This window comes from Columba livia, chromosome 2, assembly GCF_036013475.1.
Source record: "Columba livia isolate bColLiv1 breed racing homer chromosome 2, bColLiv1.pat.W.v2, whole genome shotgun sequence".
Lineage (NCBI taxonomy): Eukaryota > Metazoa > Chordata > Aves > Columbiformes > Columbidae > Columba > Columba livia.
The window spans coordinates 74,858,437-74,867,289 of NC_088603.1; the positions used below are offsets into that span (position 1 = coordinate 74,858,437).

The 8,853-nt window shown below is 41.5% G+C and overlaps 1 long non-coding RNA gene across 1 annotated transcript; it reads right to left on the reverse strand.

Annotated features, from left to right (window-relative positions):
* Positions 1-679: 679 nt before the first annotated feature.
* LOC110361891 (uncharacterized) lies at positions 680-7,695 on the reverse strand. The gene is made up of 2 exons (XR_010470981.1): positions 7,618-7,695; positions 680-1,788 (listed from the first exon to the last, which is right to left on the reverse strand). It is a non-coding gene; the product is annotated as an uncharacterized LOC110361891 (long non-coding RNA).
* Between the last annotated feature and the right edge of the window lie 1,158 nt (positions 7,696-8,853).

Below are 8,853 nucleotides of genomic sequence, written 5' to 3' on the forward strand. Positions count from 1 at the left end.
TCTCTTCTCTTCTCTTCTCTTCTCTTCTCTTCTCTTCTCTTCTCTTCTCTTCTCTTCTCTTCTCTTCTCTTCTCTTCTCTTCTCTTCTCTTCTCTTCTCTTCTCTTCTCTTCTCTTCTCTTCTCTTCCCTCCTCTCCTCTCCCTCTCTCTCTCCTCTCCCTCTCCCTCTCCCTCTCCCTCTCCCTCTCCCTCTCCCTCTCCCTCTCCCTCTCCCTCTCCCTCTCCCTCTCCCTCTCCCCTTCCCTCTCTCCTTCCCTCTCCCCTTCCCTCTTTTTTCCTTCTCTGGTGAAAATGCACCTCTCAGAAATGTCCTTGTTTTCTCTTGGACTGAAATGTGGTGGTCCTGCTTCAGGCTTGAATTAGAGCATCACAGAAAGTATTTTAACTTATGTTTTTTATGAGACAAGTATACTATAAAGGAGAGTTTTTCCTTGCTCTCTTGAAGAAGCTGTACTCTTTCCAATGCCCAGAGTGAGGACAATAAACAACACAGGTAACTCGTATATTAGAAATATCACATTTGACAAACTGCACTCTGTTAAAGATTCAAAGCAGAGAAATGAGCCCAACCATCAACAATACCTCTACTGCTACCTGTAGTTTTCTCTTCTTCCATATGATCTTTAAACAATGATCCTTCCAGAAGGAGAAAAGTATCACCTCTAAGTAACAAAGGTCCTGAATTAGAAGTATCCTTTAATTATCTTGATTTAAGAGAACAGAATCCAGCAAGAAAGAAATAATATAAAACAATCTCTCTTGTGAGACATTTCTGCAACCACTGTGAAATGCCTGCAACAACTTATTAGGAGGTAATACCACCTCAATTTAGAATTAGTAAGCATACATAACTTGGGCTGTTGTCCGTCCATTATGCTTTCTTGGAAAAAGCAGTTAGAAATATCGGATTCGTATCTCCTAATTCTTCTTTTTTTCTGTGTAGAATGATCCTTTCAGTTGATCTGAGTAAGACTTTGCCATCTAGAAAGAGCAGAGAAAGGTAGTTACCTTTCTCCCCTCAAAACCAATGTGCAGTCTCCCATTTTCACTAGTTGTGATTAAGTGAAATACTCTGGACTCAGCCCAGCTGCCCAAATGACTGTTGTCTGAGATGCCACTGAGCATCCTGTGCAGTTTCCTGCTGGTGAAAGTCTCAGCCACACTTTGGAGCTGTGTAGTTGCATAAACTCTCTAATCCACTCAGAGGGGTCAAAACTGTTTGGGAGAGATTGTCCGTCCTGAAAATAGATCCTGTCCCCAGCAGCTCCAGAATCACAGAACACCACTGAAGACAGGACAGCCTTGATATGGTTGCAGGTCTCAGGCTCTGCAGACAAAACAGCCTAAATACTTGTGTACTTCAACACTGCTTTTAATAATAATAGGAGGACTACCACCAGTTATTATTTGGGTCTTTGTTCAGCATACATAGCATTGTGGAACAACACTTGAGGTCAGTTTTCAAGGTGGATCCTGAAAGTTTGCTGCAGAAGTGGCAAGAATCATTGAAGTAATCATCTGGAGCACCAGCTCAAACCCATCCAGAGAGCAGAATTTTATTTCCAAGATGTGGACATATCACAAACATTTTATTCCCTCACATTTGTGTCATCTTGAGTATGCTTTTGAGACACCCAAAGTAGGATCAGGGAGAAGAATGCTATATAAACCAAATCAAAACATCTTTCCACTTTCCTCCTCTCTTTGTCTTCAATGAAATGCCTGATGTCAAAATTTCTCAGGAATATGCCACCGTCCTCAGCTTCTCATTAAAATATGCTTGCCGTTCTGCAGAGGAAAAAGTACCAAGACATGAACAGCATGTGGGGTAAGAATATGCAGAAGAAAGTGGAAGGCAGAATTGACACAGTCTCTTAATTAAAGAATTGATGGATAAAAGAACAGATTTTTCATCTTCCTACTGAGGTTGAAAAGTTGGATATGCTGATCTGAGACTGTATTACACTAGTGTGTGTGGTGATATGGGAGAGCCATGTACCAAGCCAGATGGTCCAGTAGGATGCAATATGGGAGTAAACAGTTTTGCCTGAAGATAATCTGCAAAACAGAGCTGTGGTGAAATAGATTAAAGTTTTTTTAGAGGTGAAAAATAATCACATCATTAAAAAAAAAAAAAAAAATTGTAACTAATTCATTTGCCTCCCTTTTCAAGTTAATCTATGAAAAGTAGATGTAAAACTTCCTCTCCTGCCACTTCTGAGAAAGTTTGGCTTCCAAGAAAAAGAAAAAAAAAAAAAAAGGAAAATAACAGTGTAAACCTCATTCTTCATAAAAGATGACAGTATTTGCATTCAAATGTAGGTTCTTTTTTTTTTTATAAATCCCTGTTCTACTTTTATTGATGCTGGCAGATTATGTGATATGAGATGTACTGCCCCAGCCTGATAGATGAGCTGAAAAACTTTCTACTGCTTGAAAATAAATAAAAATAATAATTAAAAAAAAAGCTTGTGGTGGACAGAAGAAAAAAATATTTGCTTGTGGCTAGATACAGACCTAGGTATCATACCTGTCCCACTGCAGCCTTGGTTCCTCAGCAGAATTCATGCTCTCCAGGATTGCCCTTCCTCTTCGCTTGTTGATATTTTGAGTACAGACCTTTGACTACATGCCAGGGGAAAACTGACAGCTCAGAGCTGTTTTAGTCACATCTCCCCCAACAAGAGGAAAAATCTGCTGTTCTTCTCAAGCCAGGTAGAGAAAGCCATTCCCTGCTGCTTCCCTGACCTATTGCCATTTTGCAGGCGCCTTCCCTGAAGCATTGCTTTACACAACTTATGTGATGCCAACACAGCCAAAACAGCACGCAGAACTGATCACAAACCAGAAATATATGTGAGAGTGGAAGGAAGCTGTTGCAGTGCTGTAACCCAGGTAAAAGTCAGAGCACTACCCTTCTGTTCTGCCTTGGACTGAGCCAGACTTTGAGGGCTGCAGTCTGCTCCACTATGGCTGCAAAGAGAATTTAAGCTTGAGTTTTGGCCTGGTTCCAGGCAAGATGAATGAGACTATAATTATTGACAGATTTTTGCAATGGTTTTAGGATTCAAATATACATTTATGTCACAAGTCACCTAGGTCTTCTTAACTGATTTGATTTTCATGATGTTCTGATTAAATGTTAAGAAGGCCTAGTGAATATATATGGTTTGAGTTTTCAAAAATACTCTGTTTCTCACAAAAGAATTGCCCATAAAGCTAGAATAAACAGAGAAGGAAGAGCAGAAAAAAAGAAAAGAGTCCTCTTTGAGCTAGGAATTACAATACACAGCAATCAAACACAGCATGGTATGATTTAATGAGGTTTTCAGATGTGCTAGAGTGTTTGCACTTTGGAAAGTCCTCGCTATTTTTAGTGACCTGCTAGAACATCAGTATCACCACACACGCTAGAACACTTCTTTCTTCTAAGAATAAACCTGTTTCCTACTGCTCTCAGGAAGATCTCTTCCTCCTGAGTAAGGAGTTGGGGTATTTACCCTGACATGAGGGGCTGGGGTATTGACCAGCTCCGCAATGGGATGTCAAGTAATTGTTCTCTGCTGAGTCACTTCATAAGGTCACGCAGGAGTGCTCTTTACTTATTTCTGTGACCTCATTAGCTCTTCTCCTTTGCAAGCATCTTGTTCACCCACCACTGTATGCAGTCCAGTCATTACAATACTCCAGTGGCCTGGATTGTAGTCACTGTTCTGTTCCTAGTTGTTCTGTGATGGGATCAGGCATAAAACAAATCTGCTCCTGATTCTTCCTGTCAACAAATGAACTAAAGGCCATAAACTACCCTCTTCCTAATCTACTATTTTACCGTATTAGCTAACATAAACCTGTTCCAGTGACCCATGTAATAGCCACACTGCCATTTTATGCTTGGTTTCTCAGTCTCATATGTAAATGATTAAAAACTACGAGGGATTTCTTTATACAAATCTATTAATAGCCTGGGGTTTTTTGTTCATTCTTTAGGGTAATGTATTTTGAGTTTGAAGTGCAGTGTGCATAGCAGTGGCTGTCGTCAGAAGACACTGCAATATACATTTCAGTTTCCTTCAGCCAGCCACAGCAAGAAAATTGATGGCCTGTTCTCTGGGGCTTGTGTGTTCCTCCTTGGCTGCTGTCTCCCACGCTGCTGGTGTATTACTCTGTTTTCACTGGAAAAGAATGCAGGACATTCAAGCTATTCCAAGCAGCATCCTTGATGTCTGGGTTTCATGGGAATGTTTCACACCGCAGTTATTGCTAACTGTTAACTTTCATACCTTGGACTGCTTTTTTTGGCAGCTTCCTCTGTTTTGCTAGCCGGACAAACGTAAGCTAAAGCAGCCTTCCCTGCAAACACAAGATGCATCGCCATCTATCAAATTGTCACCAACAGGGAGACCCAGTTGATGGCACTCTGCTGTGTGGTAAAAAAGAGGGAGAGAAAAAGAAATAGAAAAGTCTTTAACAAAATGCATCTTTGCTCTGATCTCCAGGAGTGGTTTTCAACTCGTTCCATGGAATAACTTGATGGAATAGCTTGGTTTGGAAGGGACCTTCAAAGGTCATCTAGTCCAACCCTGCTAGAATGAGCAGGGACATCTTCAACTAGATCAGGTTGCTCAGAGCCCCATCCAGCCTGGCCTTGAATGTTTCCTGGGATGGGGCATCTACCAACCCTCTGAGCAACCTGGGCCTGTGTTTTACCACCCTCATCATAAAAAATTTCAGCATTTTAGTGCAGTTGACAGGCATTTAGGCAACTATGTGTGCATGTAGAGGAGCAGGGAGACCCCAGCTGTGTCTTAAAAATTCTGGCCCTTTTCATGATCTTCTCCATGCTATAGGAAAATTTTTGAAGCTGTTACTCTCTGAGGAGTGATGGGAAAGACTTGGAGGATGTAGGGGGTCCATAATGCATACCCCACTATCTCTACCACTTGCACATCTCTTCTGTTGCTAGCACTGTCTGCTGTTAGGCAGTCACAAGCTAGTGTGGGTTAACCATTCTTTACGGTCTTACAGCTGGCTGTGTGTCAAAATATCAATGCTGGCTTCACATTGCAGGAATGAAGAAGGGGCATGAGAAGAGAGGAATTATGTTTGAAGCTGCTCCTGTAGTTGATTTGATTGATACCAGAGAGATAATACAAAGCTTGGAATCAGACCCAGAGTTTGTCAGAGTTCATGGGTCTTCAGATGGAGAGCTTGGTTCAACTCCTCAAACTAGGGGCTAAAAAAAGTTCAAATGCCGGTCTGGATTGCAATTTTCCTCATGTACAGTATGAAAAATTAGAGCTTTGGACTGAGTTCACATACTGCACAGAGAATAAACTAATGTTTATGTCACAATGAAAAAACAGGATAATTATTATTAAGAAGCTGAGTCTACATTCTATTCAAAAACTCTAAAAATTCCACAGACTGTGGTGAGTAGAAAAACAGAGAAAGACAGGAGTCTTTCAGTAGATTATTTAAGTGGATTTTTTTTTCTTTTCACTTGGAGTGCTTCTATATAGAGACCTGTTTGCAAAATGTCATAGAAAAATCTGCTGAGCACAAAGTGTTTCCTCGCAGCATCTCGAACTCAACAGCAGAGCTCAGAGAGGAGAGCCTGCCTCTAGCCCTGGCAGGGCCACTGCAGTCACAAACCATTTGCCTGCCTTCTTCCCATCACAATTTAGAAAGCTGTCGTCCTGATCTCCCCCCTGCAGTCACTGGAGGGAGAGGTGCATGGTTCCAGAAGGCAAGACAGACGTTCAGTTATGTCAGAGGGTGTTTCAGCACACACTGCTAAGCGTTGAATTCAGAGGGTGTTTAGGTTATCGGCATTCCTTAGGAACTCAGTAAAGGCACCCCAAAAGAAATGCCATTGTTCTGTAAATACTGAATGGATGAGGCATCTTTGTCAGCCATAAGTTGGTATAAAACAAAATAATATTGAGCTGTAAGGAAACTACAGATTCGAGAGGGGTGGAAGAAAATAATTGGGTTCAGTCCAGTTCAGATCTTTCCTGCTAGTATAATCATCCTTTTACTGACAGAGAAGAAAAACACAAAGGCATTAATGGTTTGTTTGAGGCCACACAGGAAGCCTGAGAGAGAGCTGGAAACTGAGACTGTATCTTCAGCATCCAAATCTTTAACCACAAGACCATCCTCCTTTTCATAGCTGTCTGTCTTGGGGAAGAGAAATAGAGTAATTCTGAATCCCATGGGCCAACAAATTATGTTACCATGACATGCAGAATCAGTGCTTTGTGCTGGCATATTCTTTGCTCCTTGCAATTACCTTACCAGGGATCACTTGGCTGCATTTATTGGAAGACCAGTACATAATCTGGTGGAGATAATACGTCTTACTGTTTCGTTAGACCTATAAATGAGCTCAGTGGACCCTAAATCCATTGCCCAGTGAGCAATGGCCTATGTTGCAAAAACCCTCCAAAATTTATCATCATCTGCAATAAACTTTGAATCAACTTCTGACTGCAAACGCAAAGGCTGCTGCAGATGAGTCTGAATGACACAGCTGACTAGAGGAAGCTTGGACATACTGCCAAGATGTCTATCTGGCAATACTTCTTCATGTTTCTTATCACTCCTTGTGCTTTTAAAGATTGCGATGGGGGGTAAGAAAGGAACGAGTTTTAAGTATTTTTTATTTTTAACACAGCAGTCTCAGGATCAAAGGTGAGGTTAGTAGAGAGAGCTAATACCTTATTTTAAGCACATAAAATAAAAACATCTGGCCTAGAAAAGATAGTAGTTCTGCCCTGTAGTCTGGGCAAAGGCCAGTAATGGAGTGCTGCTCTGGTGTGATATGCAGCCTTCGCTAACTGGTGTTGCAGTCATGCATGCACTAGTTCTTCACAACACTGGCCCTTGCAGAGCTCAGAGACAGAAATAAATAGCTTATTGTTTCCTTCAACTCTTAACAGAAAATATTAAGCCTTCCTGTGTAAGATGTCTGAAATGTGCAAGTGAATCCATGTGCTGTGAATGGAAGATAACAGAACAAAGAAGCCATGTGTCTTACTCTGGACTTTTAAATGGTGGATATTTGGGAATTTCTCTTCATGGCGGAGAGCAGGAATTACTATTTAAAAATTGCTCCATCATTCAAAACCAGTAGGTATAAGAGGAGATGGAAGTGAAAGAACATAGTAATTCACTCGAAGATCCTGAAGGTCTCTTCCAACAGAAATTATTCTATGATTCTATGATTATTATGAGCGGGAGCCACGGTGGGTTTTAGTATGGATGATCTTCCTTTCCTTTCCAGAGGACAAGTGACCAGGTTATCTGCACTCTTCTGAATGTGTTATGACAGAAGAGCATTAATGTTCCCTCACTCGGGGCATGCCCTTGCAGTTTTTCCACAAGTGCAGGACGAACCAAGTGAGGCAGCTGTAACTGGGATTCTCATGCTGATATGAGACCCATTCACAAATGAGCCAATTCCTTTCCACAGGTTCTAATTCCGTCAGGACATTGTCAGCTAAGCCCAGGTATACTGTCAAGCTTCCCCATGCAACCCAAGAGACCATAGTACATCTAGTAAAGGAAGGAAGTCAACCTCAGGAGATATTTAGAATACAAAAAAAGGTTAATTACCTTACTACCCTGAGTCAGTCCTTCCCCTGTGGCTCCTATTATGATCCTACAGCATTTTGGAAAGCAACGCAGTGGCTAAATGTGTATTCTCAGAAGAGGCGGGGTGACGCCCTATACATATATTTCAACATGTAGATCAAGAGGTGGAATTTCACCAGCCCACACTGAAAACTAAGTATGTCAAAAGCACTCATGAGAATGAGATCTCTTCTTTAACACCCAGCTGTGAAGTTATAGGTCTTCTGAAGCATTGTCCTCCAAATCTAGACAGAGACACTTATTGACAAGGTGCTATCCAAATATCCTTTCCTCTTAGCTCATGTCCTTGTCCTACAGTAATTCATAGGCATTTCAGGACCTTCTGAAAACTGTAGAGCTGCTATAACTAGATTTCATGGAAATACACATGACTCTTGGAGGCCACATGTGAAGTTGGGCTACCTGATAGCTTACAACTGCATTTGCTTGCCAGTGGGAGAGACTAAACAGTTTAACTCTGATAAACCATTTCTGTATGTTTGAAGTACTAAGGGAAACCACATGAAATGCACTGAGAGAGATGGTGTCAAACTTTACCCACAGGAAGCACCTTATTCTCATTTTAGAGTGAAATAGCTGACCTTCACTTATTCTGAAGTATGTAGGGGGTGTACTCTACTTTGAAACATTCTCCTCTCCAGTCTTCTGCCTGTTTCAGGCTCCGGCTTCAAAGCTGCTCAGGAAGGACCTGGGCAGATAGAGAGTATCTGCTAAACATCCTGAAAACATGCAGATTTGTGAAATTTGTGGCTGGCAGCTACTTCCACACCCCGTCACCAAATGGAAACCAAATCTAAGTGCCAGAGGCTATTCAGTAAAAGTTCACTAATAAACTTTGAACTGTGTTATAGGTATTCTTGTTAGCCAGTGTGTGTTATGTTTGGCTGTAGAAGTAGCTCAGCTTTCATTTTATGCAAATGAGCCAGTCAGGGACATCTGACAAAATCTTGGAAGGCCTGACAGTATGGCTTTCTAGACTCTGTTGCACTTTGAAGAAGGGAGCATGCATAGATACCCAAATTAAATGAATTAGAATTTGTTTTCTCTGCTGGCATGAACTTCATGGAAATGGAAAGCTCCCCCATGTAGGCTCATAGAAAGGAGATGTACTGACACCTGCTCTGGTCCCAGTTTAAGAATATTTCACATTGAAGAGAAGCCACCACACTGCCAGCATACTGCAAGTTTGACATCCGT